The 19,121-nt window shown below is 35.2% G+C and overlaps 1 pseudogene; it reads right to left on the reverse strand.

The window, feature by feature from the left end:
• Positions 1-1,024: 1,024 nt before the first annotated feature.
• LOC112396602 (ADP-ribosylation factor-like protein 6-interacting protein 1 pseudogene) lies at positions 1,025-1,636 on the reverse strand (annotated as a pseudogene).
• Between the last annotated feature and the right edge of the window lie 17,485 nt (positions 1,637-19,121).

Consider the following 19,121-nt stretch of genomic DNA (forward strand, 5'->3'; position numbering starts at 1 on the left):
CATTTCCAGCCCTCAGAAGTTCATTCCTACAGATTTCAACTACTCCATCTATGGGGACCAAAAGCAGCCAGTGTTACCATAAAATGAGAAACTTGAGGTTTACATTTAAAGGCTTATTCTGGTCTTAAAAAACTAGTAGGATTTTCTACTGAAATGAATCTTGACTAAACACAGGATGAGTTTTGTTCTTTATTGGCTGGTCTTAGAATGAAGATCATAGACATGACTCTTAACCTATTATGTACTTTAGTTTCAGTTAGCTGAAAGTCTGAAATTAAAAGTATGCTAAAAATCCTAAATACCATCTTGTGTAAGCCTGCTACTAAAAAGCCTTTAAGGATGTACTAACTTTAAGTGCAAGGGAACATGAGTTCTAAGCCTGTCAGATTCCCCATTTGGGAGGAAGGATCAATGTTTCCAACAAGTTGCTAAATTCTGCACAAGGGAGAAGCCAACACATACTAGGCCATGGAATTAGGTTCATTTTATTCCCCAAGGATTCTTCTCCCACAGTATTGAAACAGAATGAGGAATGAATCTTAATTGGTCTCTTCATCAGAAGTGGTAAACTTGGTTTCTATATTCACGAAACCAGACTCTTGTTTAAGCAGACTGTGGAAGCAGACAGTAGAACCAGCTTCCTGTAGTCACAGACCATGATCTTGTACCCAGCTAAAGCAAAGATCAACTTGAACAGTTATCCCAAGCCACTGTTAACTGTACTAAAGGATGAAGTTCACCACTATATTATTTTAAAAGTACGAGTTCAATTAACCCTGGGTGAGAAAAACCAAAACAAGTGGTAATGATGAATGAGTTGTCCATAAAAGGCCAGCTGATGAGAACACAACAATGAAGACACTGGGCATAAAGCCTTACTTGGCAAGTCGGAATTTCTACTAAGGGCAGAATGAGGGACAGCAAAGAGCTACATCTGTAACGTTTTTGTATCCAGATAGCATAACAGACACTGTCCCCAAGGACAATGTATACACCATTAATCACACTGAATAAAGCAGATGCATTATTCATTTTCCTTTTCTTTTTGTTTGAGAAGCTTGTTTATCTCTCTTTTGGCCATTCCAATGTACTTCGAAATGATTCCATGTTGGTTTAGTCCAGGAAGCAAGAGTAAGAAAGTCACTAACAGGTAGGAGAGAAGGAGGTTGTGGACTTGCTGTCCCACCCAAACAACCACAGCAAGAGAAATGATCATGGTCATGAAGTACAGTTTAGGCTTTTCTTTCTTTAGCATAAGGAGGTGTTTCTACCAGCCCACAGCTCTGCGTCGAGTTTTTACTAGATTGCTGCAAATTTCAAGGACTCACTGCTGTTACTCAGTGGTCCATTTATTGGAGCCAAAAATTCTAGGTGCTAGAATGGGAACAAGGTAGTCAGCCAAGCACAGAAACATAACAAAACAGGAAACAACTGACAGAATGGATCGATCTAGATAGTAGATAGTCAGAAACACCAAAGAAACCATACCCATGATGGCAGGTGGAAACCAGGCTCTTCCCCATTGGAGGACTTCATCTGCCATCAGCATAACTTCTCCCCATCTTTGCAGCTACTCTTCCAGACTTGCAGTCTCTGCAGCCAGCAGGCTGGTGCTGCGAGAATCTCCTTCCACCATCGTTCCCAAGGTGCCCCCTCAGCTAGTTCAAGACGCCCCCAAAACTGGCCTTCCTCAGAGCCACTCATGACAACCCTCATAAAAGGATATCTTAATTAAAATAAAATGGTTAAAGAAATGTACTTCTGTACATTAAAGTAGTGACAATATAATCAACCAGAACAACAACAACAAAAAAAATAGAAAGCTCAGACACATACATACAAATATTTAAATGTTTTATAAATAAAATTATTCTAATTTTAAATCAATGATATCTTTTTAGTTACTGATTTGTTGAAAGAAAAAAAATAATGGTTAAAATGAAAGGAAATAGGGGCTTCCCTGGTGGCACAGTGGTTAAGAATCCACCTGCCAATGCAGGGGACAGGGGTTCAAGCCCTGGTCTGGGAAGATCCCACATGCTCAGAGCAACTAAGCCTGTGCGCCACAACTACTGCGCCTGTGTTCTAGAGCCCGAGAGTCACAACTACTGAGCCCATGGACCTAGAGCCTGTGCTCCACAACAAGAGAAGGCACCGTGATGAGAAGCCTGTGCACCGCAAGGAAGAGTAACCCCCGCTCACTGCAACTAGAGAAAGCCTGTGCACAGCAATGAAGACCCAACGCAGCCCAAAACAAATAAATTTATTAAAAAAACAAAAAACTTAAAGGAAACAAAAAACCAAAAATACCCTAAAAACATACAGGTAAACATTTATATAATTTTAAAATATGATCAACTTTTTTTGAAAAAAACATAGGTAGTGTATAAGAATTGATTGGTAGATAGCATTTTATACACAGAGTTCTTAGAAACAAATAAAACATGAGTACCTCAGGACAAATGGAGCAAAAGATATAAACCAGCGAGTCACAGAGTTTGAAACACTTATGACTAGTTAAACTATAAAAAATTTAAATCTCTGTATTAATAAATTTTTAATTAAATGTAATACCATTATTTTATACATCAGAGAGATTTTTGATATTGAGTTAAACACATGAGAGTCAAATTGTATATTATAATTAGACTTAAATCTCAGCTTCACTTTACTAATTTGGTGATTTTGAGTAAATTATTTTAATTTTCTATGCCTTTTTCCTCATTTGGAAAATTCAGTTTTGTGCCCCTACTTCACAGGTTTGTTGCAAGAATCAAATGAGCTTGCTCTGTAAAACTCTTGGTCTGATGCATGGCACATAGAAGACACTAAAAACTATTAGATTTAATCGAAACCTCAAACATAGAGGATATATTATATAAACTAATTCACTTTTGTAATGGAATACTGTGCAAATTAAAAAAATCATCTTGGCATGGAAAAATGTTCATTATCTATTGACAAGTGAAAAAATGCTCAAACCATAAATACAGACTTTTTTTTTTTTTGGCTATAACAGTAGCTAGTACTAGACTAGCTTTCCCAATAAAGACTATAACTGATGAAACAGTTTCATCAGATATTTAAACAATATTTGTTTCCAGATATTGCAACAACAGAACAAAACTATATTTCTCAAAGGAAGAGAAACTTATGATTTGATCCTATGATCACCCAGACCTCACCAGGGAACAATTTCTTGACCATAAGCACAAAAACCTAGGGTCCACACAGAGCCCTACAAAGTTAGGAGTAGCTGAAGCACCGGACAGACCTCTAGATGGCAGAGATCTATGCAGACAGAGACATGAGGAAATTGTACGAGGCTTTTCTGTGAATCCTTGGCTAAGGGCAGGCAACACTACATAAGACATAGCAAAGAGTGGCTGTGGTAGGCTTGTAACAGAATAGCACAGAGGCAATATAGATTAAATAGTGCTGGGGACAAGACAGGTCAGGCACATGCAAAGTGGAGACATTTTTAATATCCTAGCAAACTGAAAAATCTGGGCACCAGCATAGAAATCAGAAAGTCTATGAATTAAGAGTAAGGGCCATGCCCTAAAGTAAAGCCTATTCTACTCCTTCTCTAACAGAGTCTAAATTTGAATCCTGGCAAGATCTTCTGGGAAGACAGATTTGGAAGGTCGAGTTCCTCTAAATAAGAGGGGTTTGAGAAAATTCAGATTTCTGCAGAACTGCTCATAAAACAAGATCAAGATGATCAGCCAGTTATTAGAAATAACAGGAACAAAAATCAAAATCCTTCAGAGGAAGAAAATAGAACTAGAATCTCTATATCATCTACAAAATACAAGGCAAATCAATAACTATATGCAAAGAAATAGAAAAATGTGACCTAGAGTCAAGAAAAAATATTCCAGAGTAATTTAAAAGTGGTCCAAATGTTGGATTTAGAGGAAACTTTTTTAAAAACCTATTATAAATATGTTTTAAAAAATAAGGAAAATATAGTCAAAGAATTAGTGAGGGAACAGGTAGGGAATACCAGCAGAGAAATGCAAACCATAAAACAAGAGTCGAAAGGAAACTTTAAAACTGAAAACTATTACAAAAGGGATGAAATAAATTCACTGAAAGTGCTTGACAGGTGATTGGAGAGGCATATTAAAGAGTCTCTGAACTCTACAAAAGATCAACAGAAATAATGCAATCTAAAAAAGAAAAGAAATCGAGGAAAAATGAACAGGTAATTCAGGTACAAAAACAAATGATTAAAATACATGTTTTTAAAAAGCTTCAGGAGAAAAAAGTGAAGAAATGAAGAAAACAGTGTTCCAATAAGTAATGGCCAAAATTTTCCCAAATTTGATGAAAAATTGACTTAGAGATTCAAGCCCTCAGCAAACCTCAAAAAGGTTAAGTACAAAGAAAACTATACTTGGGCAATTCTTATTAAAACTGCTGAAAACCAATGCTAAAAAAGTCACATTAAAAAATTTCGATAGCTTGACAATCTACAGATTCAGTGCAATCCCTATCAAGCTACCAATGGCATTTTTCACAGAACTACAACACAAAATTTTACAGTTTGTACAGAAACACAAGAGACCCCAAATAGCCTAAGCAATCTTGAGAAAGAAAAATGGAGCTGGAGGAATCAGGCTCCCTGATTCAGACTATACTACAAAGCTACAGTAATCAAGACAATATGGTACTGGCACTAAAACAGAAGTATAAATCAATGGAACAGGATAGAAAGCCCAGAGATAAACCCATGCACATATGGTCACCTTATCTTTGACAAAGGAGGCAAGGATATACAATGGAAAAAAGACAGCCTCTTCAATAAGTGGTTCTGGGAAAATGGACAGCTACATGTAAAAGACTGAAACTGGAACACTCCCTAACACCATACACAAAAATAAACTCAAAATGGATTAAAGACCTAAATTTAAGGCCAGACACTATAAAACTCTTAAAGGAAAACATAGGCAGAACACTCTATGACATAAATCACAGCAAGATCCTTTTTGACCCACCTCCTAGAGAAATGGAAAGAAAAACAAAAATAAACAAATGGGACGTAATGAAACTTAAAAGCTTTTGCACAGCAAAGGAAACCATAAACAAGATGAAAAGACAACCTTCAGAATGGGAGAAAATATTTGCAAATGAAGCAACTGACAAAGGACTAATCTCTAAAATATACAAGCAGCTCATGGAGCTCAGTATCAAAAAAACAAACAATCCAATCCAAAAATAGGCAGAAGACCTAAATAGACATTTCTCCAAAGAAGATGTACAGATTGCCAACAAACACATGAAAGGATGCTCAACATCACTAATCATTAGAGAAACGCAAATCAAAACCACAATGAAGTATCATCTCACACACGTCAGAATGGCCATCATCAAAAAATCTACAAACAATAAATGCTGGAGAGGGGGTGAGAAAAGGGAACCCTCTTGCACTGTTGGTGGGAATGTAAATTGATACAGGCACTATGGAGAACAGTATTGAGGTTCCTTAAAAACTAAAAATAGAGCTACCATAGGACCCAGAAATCCCACTACTGGGTATATACCCTGAGAAAACCATAATTCAAAAAGAGATATGTACCACAATATTCATTGCAGCTTTATTCACAATAGCCAGGACATGGACGCAACCTAAGTGTCCATCGACAGATGAATGGATAAAGAAGATGTGGCTCACATATACAATAGAGTATTACTCAGCCATAAAAAGAAATGAAACTGAGTTATTTGCAGTGAGGTGGATGGACGTAGAGTCTGTCTTACAGAGTGAAGTAAGTCAGAAAGAGAAAAACAAATACCGTATGTTAACACATATATATGGAATCTAAAAAAAAAAAAAAAGGTCCTGATGAACCTAGGGGCAGGACAGGCATAAAGACACAGAGGTAGAGAGTGGACTTGACACAGGAACAGGGAAGGGTAGGCTGGGACGAAGTGAAAGAGTAGCATTGACATATATACACTACCAAATGTAAAATAGATAGCTAGTGGGAAGCAGCCACATAGCACAAGGAGATCAGCTCAGTGCTTTGTGACCACCTAGAGGCGTGGGATAGGGAGGGTGGGAGGGAGATGCAAGAGGGAGGGGATATGGTGATATATGTATACATATAGCTGATTCACTTTGTTATACAGCAGAAACTAATATACCATTGTAAAGCAATTATACTCCAATAAAGATGTTAAAAAAATTCTATAGCTTGAGAAAATACCCTTCAAAAAATGAGAATGTAATACAAACATTTTTATTTTTATAATCAAATTCTGGTTGAGATTGATTTTGTTCTACACATCAAATTGTGGAAAGTGTACATTTTAACAATTTTGAGTTTTTCCAACTCATCATAATATATCCCTCAAATTATTTAGATCTTCTTTATTTCTCTTAGCAATACTTTCTACTTTCAAGTGTTGATATTTGCATATATATTTTTATACTAATTCCTAATTATTTTTAATGGGTCTTAAAACTGTTGTTAATTTTCAATTTCATTTTCTAATTGTTCTTTTGTAGATACAGAAATACAATTAAATTTTGTATATTGAGCTTATATCCTGTGACTTTGCTAAATATTCATTAATTTCAGTCATTTTTTTAAATGGTAGAAATGTAAATGGTACAGTGCTACGAAAACCTGTATGGAAGTTCTTCAAAAAACTAATTATAGAATTATCATATGATCCAGCAATCCTGCTTCTGGGTAATATCCAGAAGAACTGAAATCAGAATCTTGAAAAGATATGCACTCCCATGTTCACTACAGTAATAATATAATAATAATACAATAGCCAAGATATGGAAATAACCTAAATGTCCATTGATGGAAAGAAAATGTGTTATATACACATGATGGAACACTATTCAGCCTTAAAAAGAAGGAAATATTGCCATATGAGACAATATGGATGACCCTGGAATACATGCTAAGTGAAATAAGCCAGACACAAAAGCACAAATATTGCATGATTCCATTTATGTGAAGTATCTAAAATAGTCAAACTCATAAAAACACACATCAGAATGGTGTTTACCAGAGACTGGGGTTGGGGGGCAAGGAAGGAAATGGGGAGTTGCCGTTTAAAGGGTATAAAGTTTCAGTTATTCAAGATATGAATATGTTTTAGAGATCTTCTGTACAACACTGTACCTATAGTTAACAATACCGTATTTTGTACTTAAAATTTTGTTAGGAGAGTAGAGCTCATGTTAAGTGTTCTTATCATAATAAAAAAAACTTTAGAAAATATCATGATAAGTGAAATAAGTCAGACATAAAACAGTTTATATTATATGATTCCACTTATACAAAATGATAAGAAAGACAATTTTATATTATAGTAACAAAAATCAGTGGTTGTCTTGGGTGAAATCCGGGAGGGGGTTAGCTCAAAATTGACAGGAGGGGTTGTTCTGGGATTATGTAAGTATTCTATATTTTGACTGAGATGATGATTACGTGAGTGTATAAACTATCATTACTCATCAGCCTGTGTGATACTGTGATTTATAAGAAATATATATTTGGTCATTCAGATGACTGAAATATATTCCTCATGTATATTTGGTCTTCATCCATGGTTCCTGGCTCACAGTTCCCAAAACTCTTGAAATTTTCTGAGTGATAGGAACAATGGGAGCACCTTTTATTATAATATTTGGTCTCTTGTCCTCAGTTCCTGAAATAGATTCAGAGGCATAAAGGTGAAATGGGTGTCCTGTCATTCATAACAAGATCCTGTCACCACAACTGGATTTATGCTAATAAGGTCATTTTTTAAAGGCACCTAAGGATGGGGTCTGGCTGCCAGTGGAGCCATCCAAGTGATTTTAGTACTGGAACTTTCGAACCCCTGGCCTGGCCCCCACCAACTTACTAGAGGGAAGAAGGGCTGAAGGTTGAGTTTAATCACCTATGGCCAATGATTTAATCAATTATGCCTACATAATAAAGTCTCCATAAAAAACCAAAATGATGAGGTTGGGAATTCGCTGGTGGTCCAGTGGTTAGGACTCTGTGCTTTTACTGCAAAGGGCCCGGGTTCCATCCCTGCTCAGGGAACTAAGATCCCTCAAGCCAAGTGGTGTGGCCACAAAAAAAATGATGAGATTCAGAGAACCCCCAGGATGGTGAACACACGGAGATTTGGAGAGAGTGGTCCACTCAAAGAGGGCCAGAAGCTCCAAGCCCTTTCCGCATACATTGTCCTATGCATCGCTTCCATCTGGCTGTTCCTGAGTTATACCCTTTCATAATAAACCAGGAATCTAGTAAATAAAATGGTTCTCTGAGTTTTGCGAGCTCCCCTTGCAAATTAATTGAACCCCAGGGTGGGACTGTTGGAACCTTCGATCTATAGCCAGTTAGTCAAAAGCACAGTGACAACCCGGACTTGTGACTGGCATCTGAAGTGTGTGTGTGGGGCGAGGCCTTGTAGGACTGAGCCCTTAACCTGTGGGACCTGACACTAGTGTCAGAATTGACTTAAATTGCAGGAAATTTAATGTAGCAATGCATTGCTTGGTGGTATGACGAGCTGTCCCCCCTACTCCCCCGTCAGCACACACAATGTAATTGGGTAAAGAATTCTTAACCTCTTTATTTAAAATGGATGCATTTCATTTTATGTAAATGATACCTTAAATTTAGTAGGTATATCATGATCTCTGTTTTTGTAAGTGTAAAATTAAATTGAGAATTGATTCATTAAAAATGAACAGAGGTCATAATTTACAGTTGTATTATGGATAATTTTTTGGTTTCCTAGCTTTTGGGGGGATTTCCTTTTCAATTTTCTCCACTGAATTGTATACAAATTAATATTTGCTGGAAAAGAACTGTTATTAATAAATTAATAGAATATATTAATATATTTAAAGAAAAACTAATATATTTCAGAAAATTTAGCTAAGTATAGAGTGAAGGCAAATTTCAATTGCTTGTTGGACTTTTTACATTACATATTACAAAAAATATGTTTAGGAAATCATTTGGCATTTCTGAAGACACTAAGTCAGGGTTTTGCTTGCAGCTTAGTGAAGTAATTTATCAATGAAGTTTGAAAAGGATGTTTACTTCAAAACTGAACAGGTAAAAGAATATAAAAGTAAATTCACAGAAATCAATAGCAGTTCTTGATGAGTGATTAACTTTGGGATATTGAAGATGGAGACCAGTTTAAAGTAATTTAGGATTTGCAAGTATGATTATAATAGTAATATCATAATGACAATAGAAAAAGTTATCTGAATTTATGGCAGGGTGGTTGGCTTATGACCATTGGTTACCAGTCGAGAATTATATGAACATATAATTATATCAGTATATATAATTATATCCACATATATTAATAAGCATTTATTTAAATAATATGTGGTGAAATAGAATAGAAAAAAGCTCTCCTATCATAGCGTCTAAAACTGGGATTGAGACATACTGAAGTGCTCATGGTCATTAAACAGTGAGATTGGGTTAATACTGATAATATATTTTTTCATAATAACCTTCTACCATGTAAGATTCATGAGGGCAGGGACTTTGTCTTATTTACCCAGTACCAAAAGAACACCCGGAACTTAAGCATGCTGGACATTTATGTTAAATGAATGAGTACATCGGCTCTAGTGAACTCCCCCAAGTAGCTCACCAAAACGCCACACATATTGAAAATTTGAATTATATTAAAACAATCATACATTATAAGAATATCCAGGTAAACATCAGTTGCTGAGGTTGGTAAGGCAGAATAATTGCCCTCAAGAAGTAAGAACCTAGAGGGGATTTCATTTTACCCCAGTATCATACCATCCTGCTCTGACTTCCCACACCAGTCCCACAATCTCCACTTCTCCCAACTTTATCCTAATCCCTAGAGGACCAAGGAGGAATAGCTCTAGTAGGGATTGAAGGCTAGCTAGCAATCACTTTCCCAGTTGGAAGCAGAGTTGGCTTTTCTTTTCCATTTCTATAGAACATTCAATTTTATTCCATATTTTAAAAGAAATTCTGTCTTTACATGTCAGATAAACCTTTTGGTGTATATTTAAATAAATCGCTAAAAAATTAAATGATTCTTCAGAGAATGTGGGAGAGTTTTAAAATCTTCAATTACTTGATTATACCTCTCAATGTCAGTTTTCCATGAGGCATTTGATCAATTTTCAACACAGAGACAGCATCAACACAGTGTCAAAGAGTGTCTTTGTCACAGCTGGTAACGCAATAGTGCTGTTAATTTCTTTTGAAATCATGTTCCCTTTGTGACATAAGCAGAACATAAATAAATGTGTTGGAAGAAATTATTTTCATGATTTTAATATGCTACCTATATTCGTGATAAGGGCCATGATCAAACACGTTTTCACTTGATAAACCAGCTGGACAGATGAACTATAATGGTCTACAATTCTTCTGGATGCAAATATCTAAGCAATATTTAAAAATCATGAACACCCACTTCATATTGATACTGCATAAGGTTACTCTAATTTTCCTGTGAAGTCCATGTGTTGTAACAATTATGGCTCATTAAGAGAGACACCTGTATTCAGTAACTATTTCCAACTCAAGACAGACTGTGTTGTTGCCAACAGGCTTTTCACTAACCTGTGACAATCCAGCCTGCAGAGATTAGAAGTTAGCCCCTACACTGTCATCAGTTCCTACATCGTCCGGCTTACTTTCAGAGATCACAGATAAATGCCTTGTTCGTGTTCATTCTTGAAGAGTTCTTCCTCTCAGTTCTCAGTATAATAAACATGATTTTCTAATGGTTATCTTCTTCAGATAACTTATGGCTTTCATCTAGCACAGTACATGAAGGCAGAAGAAAAGGCAATCCAAATAGAATACACTGCTTTTAACTTAGCTTCCATGGAGGGAGCAAGAGGTCTTTCAGTTAAAATATGTCATTCATCTCCTTGGCTCTGCACCTTGTCCTTTGCTGGCCATCTCTTGTGACCTTGTCAATGCAGAGTGACTCTGGGGCCTGTTCCTCTTCTAGATTATGGTCAGTCAGAAACCAGTGAATATTTGTATGATAATCACCAATTCATACGTTTCTGATAAAAGCATAATATATATCCTGTTTTAGAAATACAAATAAAATGATTGAATCATTACTTTTTCTGATCTGTCATGCTAGAATTTAAATGTAAGATGGTCAATTAAACTTACAGGTAAAACTGCTTTGTTTAAAACTACATTTCTTTTCTCCAGTTTGAAAATGAAATGCCATAAAAGCTTAAGAGCAATGGTTCATTTTTTGTTATGTAAAGAAGTTTTAAAAAAGGAGTCAAACAACTGTTTAGATTATTTGGATTAAAATGCAGTATACTTGTTCCCAATCTGAAAAAGGGCACTCAAAGAAGAAAGAAAAAGGATGAGTGTTTCCCTTCATTTACTCCTGCTCTCTGATATATATTTTTTTTGCTTGGGGATCTAAAGAGGTCTCCTGGGTTAATTCAGATGTGAAAAAGTGTATAGAAAGATAACTACAGCCCTTCAAATGAAATAAGCCACAAAATCACCATCTTTATCATTAGATCTATAATCACATTGGATTTATAACAATAATTATGACAGTGATGATGTTAATAAAGGAGGAAGAGGAGATGGAGAAGCAGCAGCTGTACTGTGAACATTATTTTATAACTTGATGATGTCATTTTTTTTTTTTTTTTTTGCATGTCCCCTGTATCGGCAGGCGGACTCTTCCAGGCGCCACCAGGGAAGCCCAGTGATGTCATTTTTTTTATGAGCTCTTCAGTGGAAATGCTGGGGAAAAAACTTTTTGTTGACATTTGTCTTGCCTGAATAATCCCAGAGCCCATTGTATGAATAGATGCTTATACATGTGCATATATTTGGTTAGCAAATATATACAGATATATGCTTTTATATATATATATATACACATACATATCTGTGAATATATACAAACATACTACATATACATACACATTTATGTGTAATGTGTGTATTTATATATATATTTAATCCGCTTAGACTTTGTTAGTGCTTCTGTTTAAAAGGGGCTAAGATCAACTTCGGGATAAAAGGGAACTACATTTGATTCATTGAATACTACATGTGCAAATGAAAGAAATACCAAAGAAGCAGCCAAAACCTTCTAATGGTAAAGACTGATGGCAAAATACTCTGATCACACAGAATTTTCTTTTTCTTGCTTCAAGAAGTTACATTGTTGATTACTTATCAAAATGAAGAGTAATATGGGGTAATTAAAGTTAATTTACTGGCCCATAAACTTTAATGCATTTGATGATGTGTAAGGCCTTAACTAGCACAATAACCAAATAAGAAAATTTTCCAGGCAAAAAGCACTTCGCACATTTGTAACTGGCTATGATAGCTATAACAAAAAAACAACATCCTTGGTAATATATAACTCAATTTTACATATTTTGGTTTCCTGTACACTTATGTATTCCTATTATGCTTGACTGTAACCTTCTAAATACAGACCTAAATACAGACATGCCATGTTCTTAGTTCAAAAATGCTATAAGAACCTAATGCTTTGCATAAAATGAATCTAAAAAAATTCCAGGCCCTGTATCAGTGATCAAGTGTTTCAATACTGATGATCTACACTCCTAGCATTAAGCTTTGATCCGTATTAAAAGTTGATGGGCTTGGGAGAGGTGATATATTTAACTTTATCAGTCATTCATACTTAGCATGAATCAGTTTATCATTCTCTGCCCTGAGAATCTATAAATAGGAGATAGGAGAGAGGGAAGCTCCAAGGTGCTAAGTGCCTGAGATTGGAGGAGGCCACCAGAGCAGAGGGGAGAGAGAATGGGAAACTAACTTGGTTCATTTCACTGTTCTTTAGTCTGTGCTTGCAAGCAAGGAAGGACATTGACTTACTCTTTAAACTAGACACACCAGCATTATGTTCTGAGGCACGTGGACATTAGTGACAATGTCTCGTTGATATTTTAGTGCCTTTCTTTGACATTTGTCTCTGTTAGGCTTGAAAAAGATATTGTTATCTTCAGTGTTCTTCCCCACCCTCAATCCCTGCCCCCATTGTACAAAGATTGGTGAAATAAAAAGAGATTTACTTGATTTTTTCTTGACTCTGACTTCTTTAGGAATAGTACATATGAAAGTCCTTTTCTTGTAAATGGTGTTAGGTTTATAATGTGATTTCTTTATCTATTCATTTGCCAGATAATAGAGAAAGAACTGGTGGCGCTGAGGTCAAAACGACGTATACAGAAGATACGTGATTTTAGAGCTGGAGACAGCTCCACACACATGGGTTGACTGTCACAGGCTATGGAACTGTCATCCCCATCATGCTTAGGCATATTAAATGGCACGACACTTCATCAGGGCATGTCAATTCACTGAAGAATGATAAAGACTAAGCTACATGCATGCTAATCTGGAAAGTGTTAGAAAACTGCCTTGTAGCCTATGATTCTAGTTTGAAAAATGACAATGTCCAGTTTGTTGTCATAACAAGGGAAACGGAGAATTGTTTACAAAATGGCAAAGTTTAGGTGGAAATTTCTGACTTTTTACTCGGTTTTATTATTAGGTAGGAATCAAAATAAGTGGGATTTAAGAATACAGACATGCAAATCTCAGAGTTGGAGTAAAAATGAGCAATGAGAATATATCTGAGAAACATATCCAGTCTAGAATTCAGGATAGCAAGAAAAATTATGATTCCAAATTAAACTCTATAATAGTGAGCAACAGACAACAGAAGTCAGCAATAGTGAAGCAAGTGGAAAAAACAAATGTAAAGAGAATCTGACTCTTCTTGATCTTTAGAAGTAAAAACTATTTCTTTCTCTCAGGAGAGAAATTAAAATTTTAAAAGCCATAATTAATATTCACATCTCTTAAATTGTGATTTTTCTTTTAAAAAAGAGGAAACAGTTGTTTCTGAGAATTTCATAACTTGATTGTAGCATAAACTGATTTATAACATTGTCTTATTTACACAGGTATGTGTTTAAAACAGATACAGCCACAAAAATCTAATAGCACTCAGAGATGGAATTTGAACCAGATTCGGTGATGCAGGACCAGTTGGAAAATACTTGTGCTTCTCCCATATTGGGGCAATGCTGCTTACTATTAAATGGAAAGAATTAAGCAATTCTACCAAATACATTTTTTCACTTAAAATTATACATTTTATTATTAATTCTCAGGAAATTAGTATAGCTGACCATATCTTGTGAACAAGAACTTTTGATAGGTCACATTTTTTTCCCCAGCAAATTCATGATTTTACTCTTAATGATTTCGATTTATCTCGTTTTACAGGGAAATAGTCCATTAAAAACTGCTATGTTATTTTTTAATTACATGTTTTAATTCTTGGTTTTTGAGCCAGGTCTTGGGCAACAAATCAAGTGACTTTGATCAAAGTCTTTGGAAAATGTAATGTTTTAAAGACACGTTTAATTGAATCACAGTTCGAAGTGGTAGCAAAGTGAGTTTGACCTTTGTCATAAGGTACCTAGGAATCCTGATCTATATTCCTGATTGCTATTGATTTTTCTAGATTTCATTATAAAATCAATAACTGTTGCACAGGGTAAAATAGTTTACAAGGGTTGCAACATACTGTGGACTTCTGAAAACATACTGAGCTCTGTGAAGCCACCCAGGCAGCCAATTAGGAGAAAACATCTATTAGGTAAAAACAGGGCAGTCCCATTGACTGCTATTGATTTTTCTTAGCCCTGTGAAAAGACAATCAATTAGATAAAGAAGGCTAATGTTACAGCTGCAATTTAATAACCCCTAAAAAAAGAAGGAGGGCTATTGATTCCTGACATGGAATGTTGAGGCTTATTGAAATATACTGAACTTCACCTGTCTTTTAATCAGGCCTGCAGAGAGGAGAGGAAGCCTGCCTTTCCAGCCTTGTGGTAGAGAATCCCAGTTATGAAAGAGCCTTGGTGAGGCCGGACCTAAGAGATGCAAATAAAACAGAACTTTAGAAGCAACACAAGCCCAGATTGAATACGAAATCATGGAAGCTATTGACAGAAACTGTCTTGGTGAAGGTTGATTCTTTTTCCATACAGAGCTCACCAGAGTACCTACCACCTGTCATTTTCAAAAGCAAAGTCAGTTTTGCCAACCAGCCGTGAATGACAAATAAAGCTTTATATGAAACACAAGGGCATATTATGTGCTATTGTGTGTTCTGCTAAGTGCTAATTTATCTGGCTTGTTCTCTTCAGCAAACACAGGCACAGCCACATGAAATAATCCATCTAATTATGTAGCTATTTAGGAGAAAAACAAAGCAAGGTGTTTTTGTGTGTTGCAGAAAGGTACATGATACAAGAAAGGTTTTCACAAAACCTAACATAGCTAATGAAAATAAATGAAATGCTATAAACTGCAACAATTTTAGAACAAATAAACTTTTGCTGGTTTTGGATTTAGGGAGTCCCAGCTGCTTTTCATAAACAGATGAGTACCTTCATTCATTTTTTTTTTATAGTCCCTAATTGGAAATGGCTAATAGGCCTTGTCCCTTTCAAGCATAAAATCTGGGCTAAAATACCTTATATAGATATTTTCTTCATGCTTTTCTTTTCTATTGCACGTATTTGATCCTTTCTCCCTCATTATATATATGCCTTTTTACCAGCAGACAGCTGCTATTCACAATAATTGCTAGGGCAGTCAATTATACTTTAAATAGACCTACTTGAGGACAAATGGTGGTCTAAATTGTACTGAAGGCATACCATACACAAAGACTATGACATTTCTACTATCTGAAATATTCTAAATATTCCTGAGCCATGATATAGTTTATATATCTTAGCATGTCAAAGGCTTTCTCCCAAATATTTCCAGCATACGAGCATCCTATTCTGTAAGCCATTACTTAATTACTTAAATTTCTGTTTATAAACAGAATATATTGTGCTAATTCCCCCATGTGTATTTAGATAGCATAAATCTGTGTTGTAGGGAATCTACTTTGTTTTTAATATGTTCCTTTTTGTTTAAAGCCATGTGAATTCAATATGCGTGTATGCTTCTAATCATTAACGTGGGTGTTTAAAATGTCGTGTTCTTTAAAGGGTGCATTTTTCCTTAGGAATTATACATTTGTAAAACATAACTTTATTTATTTAAAGAATTAAATTTTAGAATTTAAGATCACAATCAAACATGCATAAATAATATGCCTTATTACAATCATGCTTTACATATGTAGTGTTAGTATTATAAACACTATTAGTGGTGATGTCACAAGTGAGACCATCGCATTTCTGTTTGTAACAGTATAAGATTGGAATAACAGTCAATACATTATTGATTGGCAAGAAGATTGCAATCCATGAAAATCTAAAATACAATGTTATAGATAAACCACAGTAATAATATTTTCAGAATCAAATTTTCAGGATGTAAAATTGTTTATCTAATTTAAATATTAAAAATATAATTTATTCAGCCTCTTGGAACATCATACCAAAATGTCAATTATTCTCTCATTTTGTTTTTCCGTTGCAAAGCATTAAATATAGGTCATTTATTTTCAAAAGTATGTGTTGCAAAAAAAAAAAAGTATGTGTTGATATAGAGTATATGAAATATATCTTTTTTCTCATCTATTCTCCTATGTATCTGGGGTAAAATGTCATACCTCCTTAGGTATCTTGGATGTATGTGTTCTGAATTGTATTTTGACCTTAAAGGTTGAAGATAGCTCTTTCTGCTGTTAGATAAGCATAAGTGAAAAAATATATATAGCATAAATAAAATCTAGTTTATAAAAGGAGAAGAGCAAAAGAAGAGCAATGAAAGTGCATATTTAAAAGTCAAGGAATGAACTTTTCAACACTTACACCTCTGTTAGAGGTACTGAAGTAGCATTTAGTTGTCCAATGGGCAATGGAAGAGCCTTTCACTCAGACATTGTCCCTCAGTTTTCTAAGAATGCAAGAATAAAAACTTCATTTTAAAGCACATGGTGAAAGTAGCAACAAAGTAAAGTTACATTTTCAAAACCTTAAAAAATGGTTTATGAATGAGCAAAGGCAAATGAATTAAAAAGCTTTTTGGTGGGGGCTACAGAGGACACTAATTATAACACTAGCTCTAATACCAGCCACATCAGCTGGGTTCAAACTCCGACTCTCCAACTTCATAACTGTGCAATTCCAGGTCAATTACTTAACCTCGCAGCCCACTCATCCCCCCAGTTTTCACATCTGTAAAATGGGGACAAATTGTAAATTTCTGAAGATTGTTATGCAGATTCAATAAATAATAAGCAAAGAACTTAAAGACAATAAAACTGGAAAAAAGAACTTAAAGAAATGTGATTGAAAAATGTTATTGTTGCTAAGATTATGATTCTATGTGTATTATTTTATTAGTAGTGTATTAAAACATTTTCTCTAAGAACACTTTGAAAATTATTTTTAAAAATCTCATTTGAAAATTTAGATTATGACTCTGGATTAAATTATGGCCACCTCAAATTGTAATCTGTAAAAAAGCATTTATAAACTAATTGGAATTAATGGTATAGTCACTTAAAAATTTGAAGGATTGGGCTTCCCTGGTGGCGCAGTGGTTGAGAGTCCGCCTGCCGATGCAGGGCCCACACTTACGGATGTACTTTGTTTTTATTCCTTTATTCAAGTAGCATAAAGTAATATATATTTAAAGTGAAAAACTGAATAAATGTATGCAAATACCCTCCCCTTCCATACCAAGTGTGTGTGTGTGTGTGTGTGTGTGTGTGTGTGTGTGTTGGATGTGCAAAGAGTGATTGAAATTTGGTTGATTTGAAACGATATTCTATTTGAAATGGAATGGAATTAAAAGTTACTGTAAACTTCACCTAGTGGAAAATTTCTTGAACCAGAGTTGATAATACTATTCTAATTTTGCTTTTAGTATAGAATTGGGGCAAATGGAGGCAAATCTCTCAACTTTTATCCACCTCTTTGTATGCAAATTGCATGACTAACGTGAAAATATTTTTCCATCACAAAAATGATAAGACATAGGTTCCAGATCAACAGATAAGGCTCTTAGAATGGTTAGCAGAGGAAATTTAAATATACATGCTCTCTTTGGGAATGGTACTTTCCCCAGCCCTTGCTATTTTGATTTAAAGAGATACTAGTTTAAATCAGAGGTTCTCAACAGAGAACAGCAGTTCTCTGATTCTGACCAGTAGGAAATGTTAGGCAACTCTGGAGACATTTTGGTTGTCATAATTAGGGAACAGGGGGCTCCTGAAATCTGGTGGTTAGAGGCCATATCCAGAAATGCAGAGGATAATCCTGCACAACAAAGAAGTATTCAGCCCAAAATGTCATTAGTGCTGCTGTTGAGAAATCCTAGCTTAGAAGTAAGACCTTTGCTTTCATTGTCTTAGTCATCATTGGACATGTACATATGCTGAACACCAAAGAGAAACACGCCAAAACCCTGCATACATTAATTCCTTTTTCACTGGTACAATGGTGAGCTAAATATTGTCTTGGGGATGCCGTAATTTCTTTTGGGGATGGACTCTTTCCTCAGTCCTCCATGGGCCTTGTATGAGAATCCAGAAGTATAGTTTTTAGAAAATTATTGTGTTAATTTTTTTCCTTACCACATTAACTGAAGAGCATGAAAAAAGACAGTGGCAAAGGAATTTGTCAACACATTATCCATAATTAGTTTGTAAGAGTTTTGTTGTAGACACAGAAATTCCATTAAAATATGCTTACCTTGGTCTGTATAAAATTTCCATCATCTCCAAAATTGATACTCAGGCCATAAGCATTTCATTTTCCTTGAAAACTAAAGTAAACATAAAACTAAATAAAACATGTTTAGAAAAGCTTCTGAAGACTGTCAAAATCATCCCATACCGATAATTTACAACATACTCTATAGAGTGTACAAGGATGTTGAATGAGACTGTTTTCTTTGTCATTGAATTAGGTAAGCCTTAAAGCTGAAAGTAGGAGGTGCTAAGTTTTCTGCATTACAAATGTAGTTATAGTTGAGAGAAAGAAGTTCCAGCTAAGGTTTACTGAGAGGCAACAGAAATCAGACTTATTGCCATCAGCTACAACCCAAACGTTT

The sequence above is a fragment of the Neophocaena asiaeorientalis genome, unplaced genomic scaffold (genome assembly GCF_003031525.2).
Source record: "Neophocaena asiaeorientalis asiaeorientalis breed wild unplaced genomic scaffold, Neophocaena_asiaeorientalis_V1.1 scaffold57, whole genome shotgun sequence".
Lineage (NCBI taxonomy): Eukaryota > Metazoa > Chordata > Mammalia > Artiodactyla > Phocoenidae > Neophocaena > Neophocaena asiaeorientalis.